The following is an 11,761-nucleotide window of genomic DNA, read 5'->3' as shown; positions in this document are numbered from 1 at the left end:
CAGTTTACTTCTGTATTGGATGCAGCTGTTGTGTTGGACTTACTGAAAAATAGCACTTCAGTCTCCAAAATTGATAGCTTTATAAGAGATTTCCTATGCTATTTTGAATTCCATGCAATTTTCACCTTGTATGCTAACTCTCAAGGTCTAGTTCTGTGTCAAATTTAACTCAACCCATGGGGCAAGCTGGATTTAGAAAGGCAGAGGAACCAGAGATCAAATTGCCAACATCCACTGGATCATTGAAAAAACAAGAGTTCCAGAAAAACATCAACTTCTGCTTTATTGACTACGCCAAAGCTTTTGACTGTGTGGATGACAACAAACTGTGGAAAATGCTTAAAGAGATGGGAATACCAGACCTCCTTACCTGCCTCCTGAGAAGTCTGTATGCAAGTCAAGAAGCAACAGTTAGAACCAGACATGGAACAACAGACTGGTTCCAAATCAGGAAAAGAGTACTTCAAGGCTGTATATTGTCACCCTGATTATTTAACTTATATGCAGAGTACATCATGAGAAATGCTGGGCTGGATGAAGCACAAGTTGGAATCAAGATTGCCGGGAGAAATATCAATAACCTCAGATATGCAGATGACACCACCCTTATGGCAGAAAGCGAAGAGGAACAAAAGAGCCTCTTGATGAGGGTGAAAGAGGAGAGTGAAAAAGTTGGCTTAAAACTCAACATTCGGGAAACTAAGGTCATGGCATCCGGTCCCACCACTTCATGGCAAATAGATGGGGAAGCAGTGGAAACAGTGACAGACTTTATTTTTGGGAGTTTCAAAGTCACTGCAGGTGGTGACTGCAGCCATGAAATTAAAAGACCCTTGCTCCTTGGAAGAAAAGCTATGACCAAGCTAGACAGCATATTAAAAAGCAGAGACATTGCTTTGCCAACAAAGGTCCATTTAGTCAAAGCTATGGTTTTTCCAGCAGTCATGTATGGATATGAGAGTTGGATTATAAAGAAAGCTGAGCACTGAAAAATTGATGCTTTTGAAATGTGGTGTTGGAGAAGACTCTTGAGAGTCCCTCGGACTGCAAGGAGATCCAACCTGTCAATCCTAAGTTAGTCCTGAATATTCATTGGAAGGACTGATGTTGAAGTTGAAACTCCAATACTTTGGCTACCTGATGTGAAGAACTGACTTATTTGAAAAGACCCCGGTGTTGGGAAAGATTGAAGGTGGGAAGAGAAGAGGATGACAGAGGATGAGATGGCTGGATGGCATCACTGACTTGATGGATATGAGTTTGAGTAAACTCAGGGAACTGGTGATGGACAGGGAGGCCTGACGTCCTGCAGTCCATGGAGTCACAAAGAGTCAGACATGACTGAGTGAACTGAACTGAACAGAACTGACTGATGGGGCACCCATTTTTCTGCTCCAGTTACCTCACAGAACCAATGCTTTATGGGGAAGGATCATCATGCCCTTCTAGAAGTGTGGGAGGTGGGAGCCACACTCAGGAATAAGAGAAGAGGACAAAAATCCAGAGGCATTTTCTGCTTTCACGAAGTCAGGAGCTGAAAAAAAGCAATGGAAAGATACCGTAATCTTTATCAGTTCTCCACATTTAAAAAAATACCTGCAGCATGTTTTCCTCAAGTGAGTAAAAATGGAAAGGGCTTCTTTGGATGAACAGAGAGCCTCAAGGTTTGGGAAGTGACAGCTCTGAAGGGCACAGGCAGCACGCTGAGTGTCTTGGACCCACCATGAAGGGGAGGGAGGGAAGTCTCCACAGGAAGCCTGGGCTTCTCAAGTTTTACCTTAAGATTTGTGGACATTTTTTATAATTCTATAAAAAGTTACTCTAAGTGCGATAAGCTCTTTCTGATGGGAGCAAGACCGTTATGCATGATGTAAGAAATCTTCTTTTTTTAGGGAGATGAGAGAAGAAAGAGGGAAAAGGGGTAGAGTTGGGAGGAGATGGGGTATAAGGGAGATGGAGAAAGAACAGAAAGAAAGAGAGAGTCTGGGACTGGGTAGGTCGAAGATGCTGTGCTACTCCATGCTGGGCATGCTTCAGGAGGAGGGTTTTGTGCCAAGTCACTTCAGTCATTTCCAACTCTGTGTGACCCTGTGGACTGTAGCCTGCCAGGCTCCTCTGTTCATGGGATTCTCCAGGCAAGAATACTGGAGTGGGTTGCCATGCCCTCCTCCAGGGTATCTTTCCAAACCAGGGATCAAACCCGGGTCTCTTGTGTCGCCTGCTTTTGTAGGGTTCTTTACCACTAATGCCACCTGGGAAGCCCCAAGCAGGACTTTAGCATCGTGTTTTATAAAGCTCCCTTTAAAGTCCTTGTGTTAGTTTGCTAGTGCTGAGACAGGAAGGGAGCAGGGCACAACCTTTAAAAGAATGACAGCCAGGCTTCCCTGATGGTCCAGTGGCTGAGAATCCACCTGCCAATGCAGGGGACACTGGTTTGATCCCTGGCCCATGAAGATTCCACATACCTCAGGCCAACTAAGTCATGAGCCACAAGTACTGAGCCTGCAAGCCACAGCCCATGCTGCATAACAAGAGAAGCCACAGCAATGAGAAGCCTGTGCACCGCAACTAGAGTAGTTCTCACTTGCCGCAACTAGAAAAAGACAGCATGCAGCAATGGAGACCCAGTGCAGACAAAAATAATAAATGACACACCCCCCAGGGCCATGACAGTTCCACAGCCTCCCACAAAAGGTCTCAAAGTGGGTGGTGACCCAATCCCTGGAAGTCCCCACCTCTCCCCCAGAATAGCTGGAATACTCCTCCCAATCATTAGCCTATGAAATTACTCACCCCTATAAAAACTGACAATCCTGTATCCTAATACCTTTCTTGCCTTCCTAGACAGCCCACACTCTGTCCATGGAGTGTGTTTCCTCCCTAAATAAACTTTCCTTCACTTCACTGTGGCTTGTTCTTGAATTCTTTCCTGCCCAAAGTCAAGGACCCACACCTGATGGCCATCCCAGGGACTCACCTGAGACCTAGGACATGACCGTCCTCTCATGCCCCATTCTCTTTCCTGTAACAGTGCTGCCATAATGAACTACCACAAGCTGGGTGGCTTAAACAGAAATATATTGTGTCACAGTCCTGGAGGCTAGAAGTTTGAGACCAAGGTGCTGGCTGGGTTGGTTCCTTCAGGGAACTGAGAGGAAGACTCTGTTCCATGCCTTTTCCCTAGCTTCTGGTGAAATCTTTGGTGTTCCTTACCTTACAGAAGCATCACCCTGATCTCTGCCTTCTGTCTTCACAAGATACTCTTTCTGTGTATAGATCTACCTCCAAATGTCCCCTTTTCATCAGGATACCAGTCAGATTAGGGCACACCACCTTAAGGACTTCATTTTAACTTGATGACCTCTGTAAAGAATTTACCTCCAGAGAATTCCCTGGTGGTCTAGTGGTTAAGAATCTGCCTTGCAATGCAGGAGACATGAATTCGATCCCTGGTTGGGGATATGAAGATCCCACAAGCCACTGGGCAATTAAGCCTGTGCGTTGCAACCACTAAGCCTGCACGCTCTGGAGCCCGCGTGCCACAACGAGGGAGCCCATGCATCACAATGAAATATCCCGCGCTACACAATGAATTATTGCGCAACTCAACTAAGATCTGACACAGTCAAAGAAATAAAATAAAATTTAAATAAACAAACAAAAAAGGCTTACCTTCAGAAGAGATCTCATCATGAGGTACCGGGTTTAGGACCTCAGCATATCTTTTTGGGGGAACACAATTCAGTACATAGTAGCCTTCCTCTCACTCCTCACCAAATCACCAGGGCTCATAGGAACTGAATTTTATTTAGCAGACCCCCTGTGGGTAAAACCAAGTACAGTCAGAGACAGCACAGGAGCTATAAGCAGGAGGTCAAAGGGCGAAGGGATCACGGATTAAGAGAAAACTTGAAGAAGTCTTTGAATGTCTATAGGTCCCCAGACCAGAGTGTTAGAGACAACTTTTCAGAAACTTTCATTGACAGCGCAGGTTTTATTACAATCTTGTGGCAAATTGAAAGGTCTCCAGCCAACCAATTCATGCCTGTCCTCATGTTCCCAGAGCTGGGAGCTCTCTTCTTATAAAGTTCAGATTCTTTCTCAAGGCCCTGTGTCCTCCTTCTCTCTCTCACCTGACCTCAGTCCGTCTCCTCTTGGCTCACTGTCCCCCATCCACACAGGCCTCCTTGCTGTTCTTCAGGCTGTCAAGCTCTCTGCTATTTGGGGGGTTTTGCATAGGATCTTCCTTCCACCTAGAGTGTTCTGCAGGGCAGCCTTCACCCACCATTGAGAGCTGGGTCCCAAGACTCCTCCTCAGAGGCTTCCCTTTACTGTTGTTCAGTTTTTGTAACCCCATGGACTATAGCATGCCAAGCTTCTCTGTCCTTCACTACCTCTGGGGGTTTGCTCAAATTCATGTCCATTGAGTCAGTGATGTTATCTAATCATATCATCCTCTGCTGCGCCCTTCTTCTTTTGCCTTCAGTCTTTCCCAGCATCAGGGTCTTTTCCAATGAGTGGGCTCTTCACATCAGGTGGCCAAAGTATTGGAGCTTCAGCTTCAGCATCAATCCTTATGATGAATATTCAAGGTTGATTTCCTTTAGGACTGATCTCCTTGCAGTCCAAGAAGCTTTTCTTATCCATCTCCAAATGACTTTCCATCCCTGACCCTGTTTACTTTATTCACAGCACTCAGCATCATCTGCCTTTGTCTTGCTCTGGGCTCTCATCTGCCTTTCCTTCAAGGTCATTAGATGCATCTGCACAAGAAATGGGTCTATTTACCACGTATCCAACTGTCTGGGTCATGCAATAGAAGCTCAATACATTGCTGGTGAATGTTCAATAAATATCTGTTGGTGAATATTCAACAAATATATGGAGTAACTATGGCTCAGAGCAGTTGAGTAATTTGCATAAATTCAGATAGCATTAAGTGATGGAATGAGGAAAGTAGTTTGACTCACTCCAAAGGCTACTCTTTTCACTAATTTTCTCTATCTTCTTTATATAGCCCTGGGGACCTCAGTACTTCTTTGCTGTTAGTCTATGGGCCTGATCCTGTAAGAGTTAATTTCTCCTTCCATTTTCCCTTTGATTCAGAGGCCACAAATTCCTTCTGATGCTGTGGGTCCCCTAGACCATCCTTTGACACCCAATTTGCTCCAAGCTGGTTGCCCTTCCTTCCAAAGCATAAGATGCTCACTAGGCATTCCCAAAGTGTCTCTCTTTCTCCACCTTAGAAGGCCTTCACTCTACGCTCATACAGCAAATAGTCATTAAAATCTTCCTCTGGGCCAGGCCTGTTCTAGGAGCTGCCAAGTCATCCTTAGTTTTCTCAATCAGGGCTTTCTGTCACCATACTGCTTCATCCTATTTCCTTCTGAGTTTCTCCAAAACACAAATAAATCAATAACTGTTTCTATCTTTTCTCTTAATTAGCCTCTTTTCTGCAGGCTGTCAGGTCTGAGGGCCCTGTTCCTGCCTGCCTGGTCTTGTCCCTGGGGAGGCAGAAAAGAATCCATCCCAGTTTAGAACAAGCATTAGCATATCAAAAACTCAGGTTGACATTGCGGCTACTCCCACTCAGCACAGCCCCTGAGGCTCAAATCCAAACAGATTTTGAGGCAAATGATTTCTTGAATTATGTTTCCATATAAGGTACCCGATAGGATGCAGACACAAACCCTGTGGCAACACCTGCACAAACTTTTCTCTGTAAACTCCAACCCAGATACTAAAAGGGGGTGGGTACTAAGGTTGGACTTGCCTGGCCTTGCTTTTTCTCAAATGTTAGTCCAGGACAAATGTAAAATTAGCCCCACCTCCTCCCAGTGCTAAACTCAGCTGGAGCAAAGGTGGGGCCAGTTACTTTTAGAAACCATCACTTTAGGGCTTAGAGCTGAGCAACCGAAACAGGTGTTGGAAACTGGCCCGCCTGGAACTTGCAAGGCAGGAAAGAAGAGCCATATCAAGTTCACGGGCCAGGATCAGAATGCCAGATCCTAGGACCAGGGCTGCAAATCCAGAGCGATGCAGGGGTCATGGTCAAATCAAGGAGAAACAGCACAAAACCAAACCAGAGCTGCCCATACCTCTTATTGCAATGCTAAGGTAGGGTGAGGATGGGAGGTACAGGGAAAGAAGAAAGTGGATGTTTAGTAGATAGAGTGTGCTGGATGCTTTATATATGGGAACTTGTGGAGGGTTTCCCAGGTGGCACAGTGTTAAAGAGTCTACTCCTGCTAATGCAGGAGATGCAAGAGATGCAGATTCGATCCCTAGGTAGGGAATATCCCCTAGAGTAGAAAATGGCCACTCGCACCAGCGTTCTTGCCTGGAAAATTCCATGACCAGAGGAGTCTGTTGGGCTGTAGTCCATGGGGTCAAGAAGAGTCAGACATGATTGAGTGCACACACACACATGCACACACATGGAATCTCATTTCTGGGAACTATTGCTTTGCCTCTTTTACCACTGACTGAATGGAATGTCAGAGCTGTTGAGTAAGTTAGCCAATATCACACAGCCAATACACAGCAAAGCAGGGATTCAAACCCTAGCTTGTTTAACATAAGGCCTGGCTTCCTCTAGGAGAAGCAGGAAGGGAAATTTCAAATCCAGCCACAGCCTGTGAGAATGGACCACTAAGTTGCCTCATCAGTATTTCTCAACCTGGATCATGTACTAATTTCCTAGGGAGCCTTGACAAAAGTACCAAAGCCTGGGCACCAATTACAGTAGTTCTATGTAATTGCTCTGGGGCAGGGCCTAAGCAGAGGTATTTTACAATCTCCAGGGAGAGTCTCTTATGCTACCTGGATCAAGAACAAGGCTCCTATGTTTAATTGCTGATCAGTTCCCCCGAGGCAAGCTGGAGAAATAGGGGAATGATAGATGTTTATGTCTGACTTATCTAGGTTCCACTCCAGACCAGCTGGCTACTTGGTTGGTAATGGCCATTTTCCACAGCAGATTGTCTGGTTGAGGATTGATCATCTCTGAAGTCAGGTAAAGAATTAAAACACATTCCCATAGAGAAAGGATAGAGGCCAGTAACCTATAAAGGATTCTATAAAGCAGAAATTTTCAAAAATGGGGGGGGGAGAACAAGATGGCTGAGGAGTAGGTGGACATGGAGTACATCTCTCTCAGCAGATACATCAGGAATACACCTTCAGACACAGTAGTGCATGCAGAACAGCAGCTGTGGAGCAGACAGGGGCACCTGAGAAGTGGAAAAGAATATTTATAACCATGCAAAACTCAGTAGGGGGAAAAACAGGACTGTTAGTAGAACTGGACCTGCCTTTGGTGGGTGGGGGAACTGAAGCAGGGGTCAGATCCCCACATCAAGACAACTGTCTGAGTCAGAGGAGAAACATTTAAGGCTGAGAGTGAAACAGCTGATCTGTGGCAGCCTAAATGGAATGAGAATCAGACAGTCCTTGCCGCAGCCATACACACCCTGGACAGGGACGCAGGTCTCCTAGAAGGTGCAGCAACTAGGAGCTGGAGTTCAGGGATTGTGGAGCAATCCCAGGGCAAGGGCTGCTGTTGACTGTGGAGAGATGGACAGAGGGGACGTGAGGGGGGGAATGTGGTGGGAAATGCCTGTGGAGGAAAGCCAGGCAGCCAAGGAAGCAAGGTTGATACTGCTGAGTCATGCGTATGGGGTGGAGCCATCACCATAGCCTCTCTCTTCCCACACAGCCAGCATGAGCAGCTAAACAATAGAGGGGCTGGCCCATCAAACGTCTAACCCACTGACCTACAGAGTAGGACCCCACCCAGGGGGTACTGTTCTTTTCCTATTGCAGTTAATCCTTAATGTGTATAAATCTTCTTCATCTACTTCTATTTAATTTTGCATATCTAGTCTTTCTTTCTTTTCATTCTTTCCTTTCCTCTCAAATTGTTTGTTAGTTTTGTTTTCATTGCTTTATTCCCCACTTGGCACCTTGCTTTAGTTTTGTTTTCCAGTTTGTGCTTTAGTTAGTTTTGTTCTTATCTGGTAAATGTAAGTTTTTATTTCCTTTGTTCACCAGGTTAATCTACTGTACTTAAATTTTGTTGGATTGTTTTGACTTTGCTTCTGGGTGTATATGTATATGTGTATATTTCATTATTTTAATTATTATTTGCCTGATTTTGTAACTGCCATTTGGGGTTCATCTTTGGTTTCTTGTTTTGGGGTATTTGTTTTAATTTCACTTAATGCCATAACAAACCACTTGTGGAATCTTCATTCCTGACCAGAGATCAAGCCCTGAGCCTTTGGAGTGGGAGCATTGGCTCCAAGACCCTAGACCATCAGAAAACTAACCCTAGGGAGTATCAAATAATGTTAACTCACACCAAGGAAACCACTTGAATACAAGACCCAGCATCACCCAACCACCAGTAGCATGCTGTGCAGGAAGACTCATCCAAACAACAAACAAAGCAAAAATACAAACCCAATCATCAGCAGACAGGATTACCATCTCACTCAGCCTTGCCCATCAGAGGAAAAACAAACAAACAAAACTCAGCACAAACCTCACCCTATATGAAGCTTGCACAAACAACTGGATCAACCTCAGGAGGTCAGAAATGAAAAGGAAGAAAGAATTCAAACTCGAAGCCTGGGGAAAGGAGACCTCAAACACAATAATTAAAAAATAATAATGAAAAGGCAGAGAAATACTACACAAATAAAGGAACAAACTAGAAACACAGAAGTCCAAATAAATGAAGAGGAACTAGGCAAACTACCCGAAAAAGAATTCAGAATAATGATAGTAAAGATGATCTAAAACCTTGAAAACAAAATGGAGAAAATGCAAGACCCAATTGACAAAGACCTATAAGAGTTAAAGAATAAGCATTCAGAGACAAACAACACAATTACTGAAATTAAAAATACTCTAGAAGGAATCAATAGCAGAATATCTGAAGCAGAAGAATGAATCAGTGAGCTGGAAGATAAAATGGTGGAAATAATTTCTGAAGAGCAGAATAAAGTAAAAAGAATGAAAAGAACTGAGGATAGTCTCAGAGACCTCTGGGACAATATCAAATGCACCAACATTCGAATTACAGGGGTCCCAGAAGAAGAATAGAAAAAGAAAGGGTTCAGTTCAGTTCAGTTCAGCCACTCAGTCATGTCCAACTCTTTGCGACCCCATGAACCACAGCACACCAGGCCTCCCTGTCCATCACCAACTCCCGGAATCCACCCAAACCCATGTCCATTGAGTCGGTGATGCCATCCAACCATCTCATCCTCTGTCGCCCCCTTCTCCTCCTGCCCTCAACCTTTCCCAGCATCAGGGTCTTTTCCAATGAGTCAGCTCTTTGCATCAGGTGGCCAAAGTATTGGAGTTTCTGAGAAAATTTTTGAAGAGATTATGGTTGAAAATTTCCCCAACATGGAAAGGGAAATAGTCAATCAAGTCCAAGAGGCGCAAAAAGTCCCATACAGGACAAACCCAAACAGAAACATGGCAAGACATACTAATCAAACTAACAAAGACTAACACAAAGAAAGAATATTAAAAGCAGCAAGGGAGAAAGCAACAAGTAACATACAAGGGAAACCCCATACATTTAACAACTGATCGTTCTGCAGAAACTCTGCAGGCCAGAAGGGAATGGGAGGATATATTTAAAGTACTGAAAGTGAAAAATCTACAACCAAGATTACTGTACCTGGCAAGGATCTCATTCAAAATTGATGGAGGAATAAAAAGTTTTTCAGACAAGCAAAAGTTAAGAGAATTCAGTACCACCAAGCCAGTACTGCCAAACTTTACAACAAATGTTAAAGGGACTTATATAGTCAAGAAATACAAGAGAAGAAAAAAGATCTACAAAATCAACCCCAAACAATTAAGAAAATGGCAATAGGAACATATATATTAATAGTTACTTTAAATGTAAATGGATTAAATGCTCCAGCCAAAAGACACAGACTTAATGAATGGATACAAAAACAAGACCCATATATATACTGTCTACAAGAAACCCACTTCAGACCTAAAGACACATATAGACTGAAAGTGAGAGGATAGAAAAATATATTCCATGCAAATGGGAAGCAAAAGAAAGTTGGAGTAACAATCCTCATATCATACAAAATAGACCTTAAAATGAAGAATGTTATAAGAGATAAGGAAAGACGCTACATAATGGTCAAGGGATCAGTCCAAGAGGAAGACATAACAATTGTAAATATCTATGCACTCAACATAGGAGCAGCTTAGTACATAAGACAAACGCTAAGAGACTTAAAAGGAGAAATTGACAGCAACACAATAGTAGTAGGAGATTTTAACACCCTACTCATACCAATGGACAGATTATCAAAACAGAAAATTAATAAGGAAACACAAGTCTTAAATGATACATTAGATGGGATGGATCTCATTGATATATTCAGGACATTCCATCTAAATGCAGAAGAATACACTTTCTTCTCAAGTGCACATGGAACATTCTCCAGGACAGACCACATCTTGGGTTACAAATCAAACCTCAGTAAATTTAAGAAAATTGAAATTATATCAAGCATCTTCCCTGACCACAATGCTATGAGACTAGATATCAATTACAAGGAAAAAATTGTAAGAAACACAAACACATGGAGATTAAACAACACATTTCTCAATAACCAACAAGTTACTGAAGAAATCAAGAGGGAAATAAAAAAATTTCTAGAAACAAATGACAATGAAAACATGACAACTCAAAACCTATGGGATGCAGCAAAAGCAGTTCTAAGAGAGAAGTTTATAGCAACACAATCCTACCTCAAAAAACAAGAAAAACATTGAATAGACAACTTAACTTTACACCTTAAACAACTGGAAAAAGAAGAACAAAGAAAGCCCAAAATTAGTAAAAGGAAAAAAATCATAAATATCAGGGCAGAAATGAATGAAAAATAAATGAAAGAAACAATACTAAAGATTAATAAAACTAAAAGCTGGTTCTTTGAGAAGATAAACAAAATTGACAAACGTTTAGCCAGACTCATCAAGAATAAGAGAGAATCAAATCAACAAAATTAGAAATGAAAAAGGAGAGGTTACAACAGACAATGCAGAAATACAAAGGATTATAAGAGACTTATTATGAACAACTATATGGCAATAAAATAGATAATCTGGAAGAAATGGACAGATTCTTAGAAAAGTTCAACCTCTTAAGACTGAACCAGGAAGAAATAGAAATTATGAACAACCCAATTACAAGCACTGAAATTGAAGCTGGATTCAAAAATCTCCCAAAAAACAAATGCCCAGGACCAGATGGCTTCACAGGAGAATTCTATCAAACATTTAGAGAAGAGCAAATGCCTACCCTTCTAAAACTCTCAAAAAATTTCAGAGGAAGGAACACTTCCAAACTCATTCTATGAGACCACCATCACCCTGATATCAAAAGCTGACAAAGATAGCACATAAAAAAAGAAAACTTCAGGCCAATATCACTGATGAACATAGATGCAAAAATCCTCAACAAAATTTTAGCTAACAGAATTCAGCAAAACATCAAAAAGCTCATATGCCATGATCAAGTTGGATTTATTCCAGGGATGCAAGGATTCTTCAATATATGCAAATCAATCAATGTGATACACCATATTAACAAATTGAAAGATATAAACCATATGATAATCTCAATAGATGGAGAAAAAACTTTTGACAAAAGTCAGCACCTGTTTATGATTAAACTCCTCAAAAAATGGGCATTAAAGGAACATACCTCAAC

Source organism: Cervus elaphus, chromosome 1, assembly GCF_910594005.1.
Source record: "Cervus elaphus chromosome 1, mCerEla1.1, whole genome shotgun sequence".
NCBI classification, from domain to species: domain Eukaryota; kingdom Metazoa; phylum Chordata; class Mammalia; order Artiodactyla; family Cervidae; genus Cervus; species Cervus elaphus.
Note: the sequence above shows the minus strand (reverse complement) of the source record.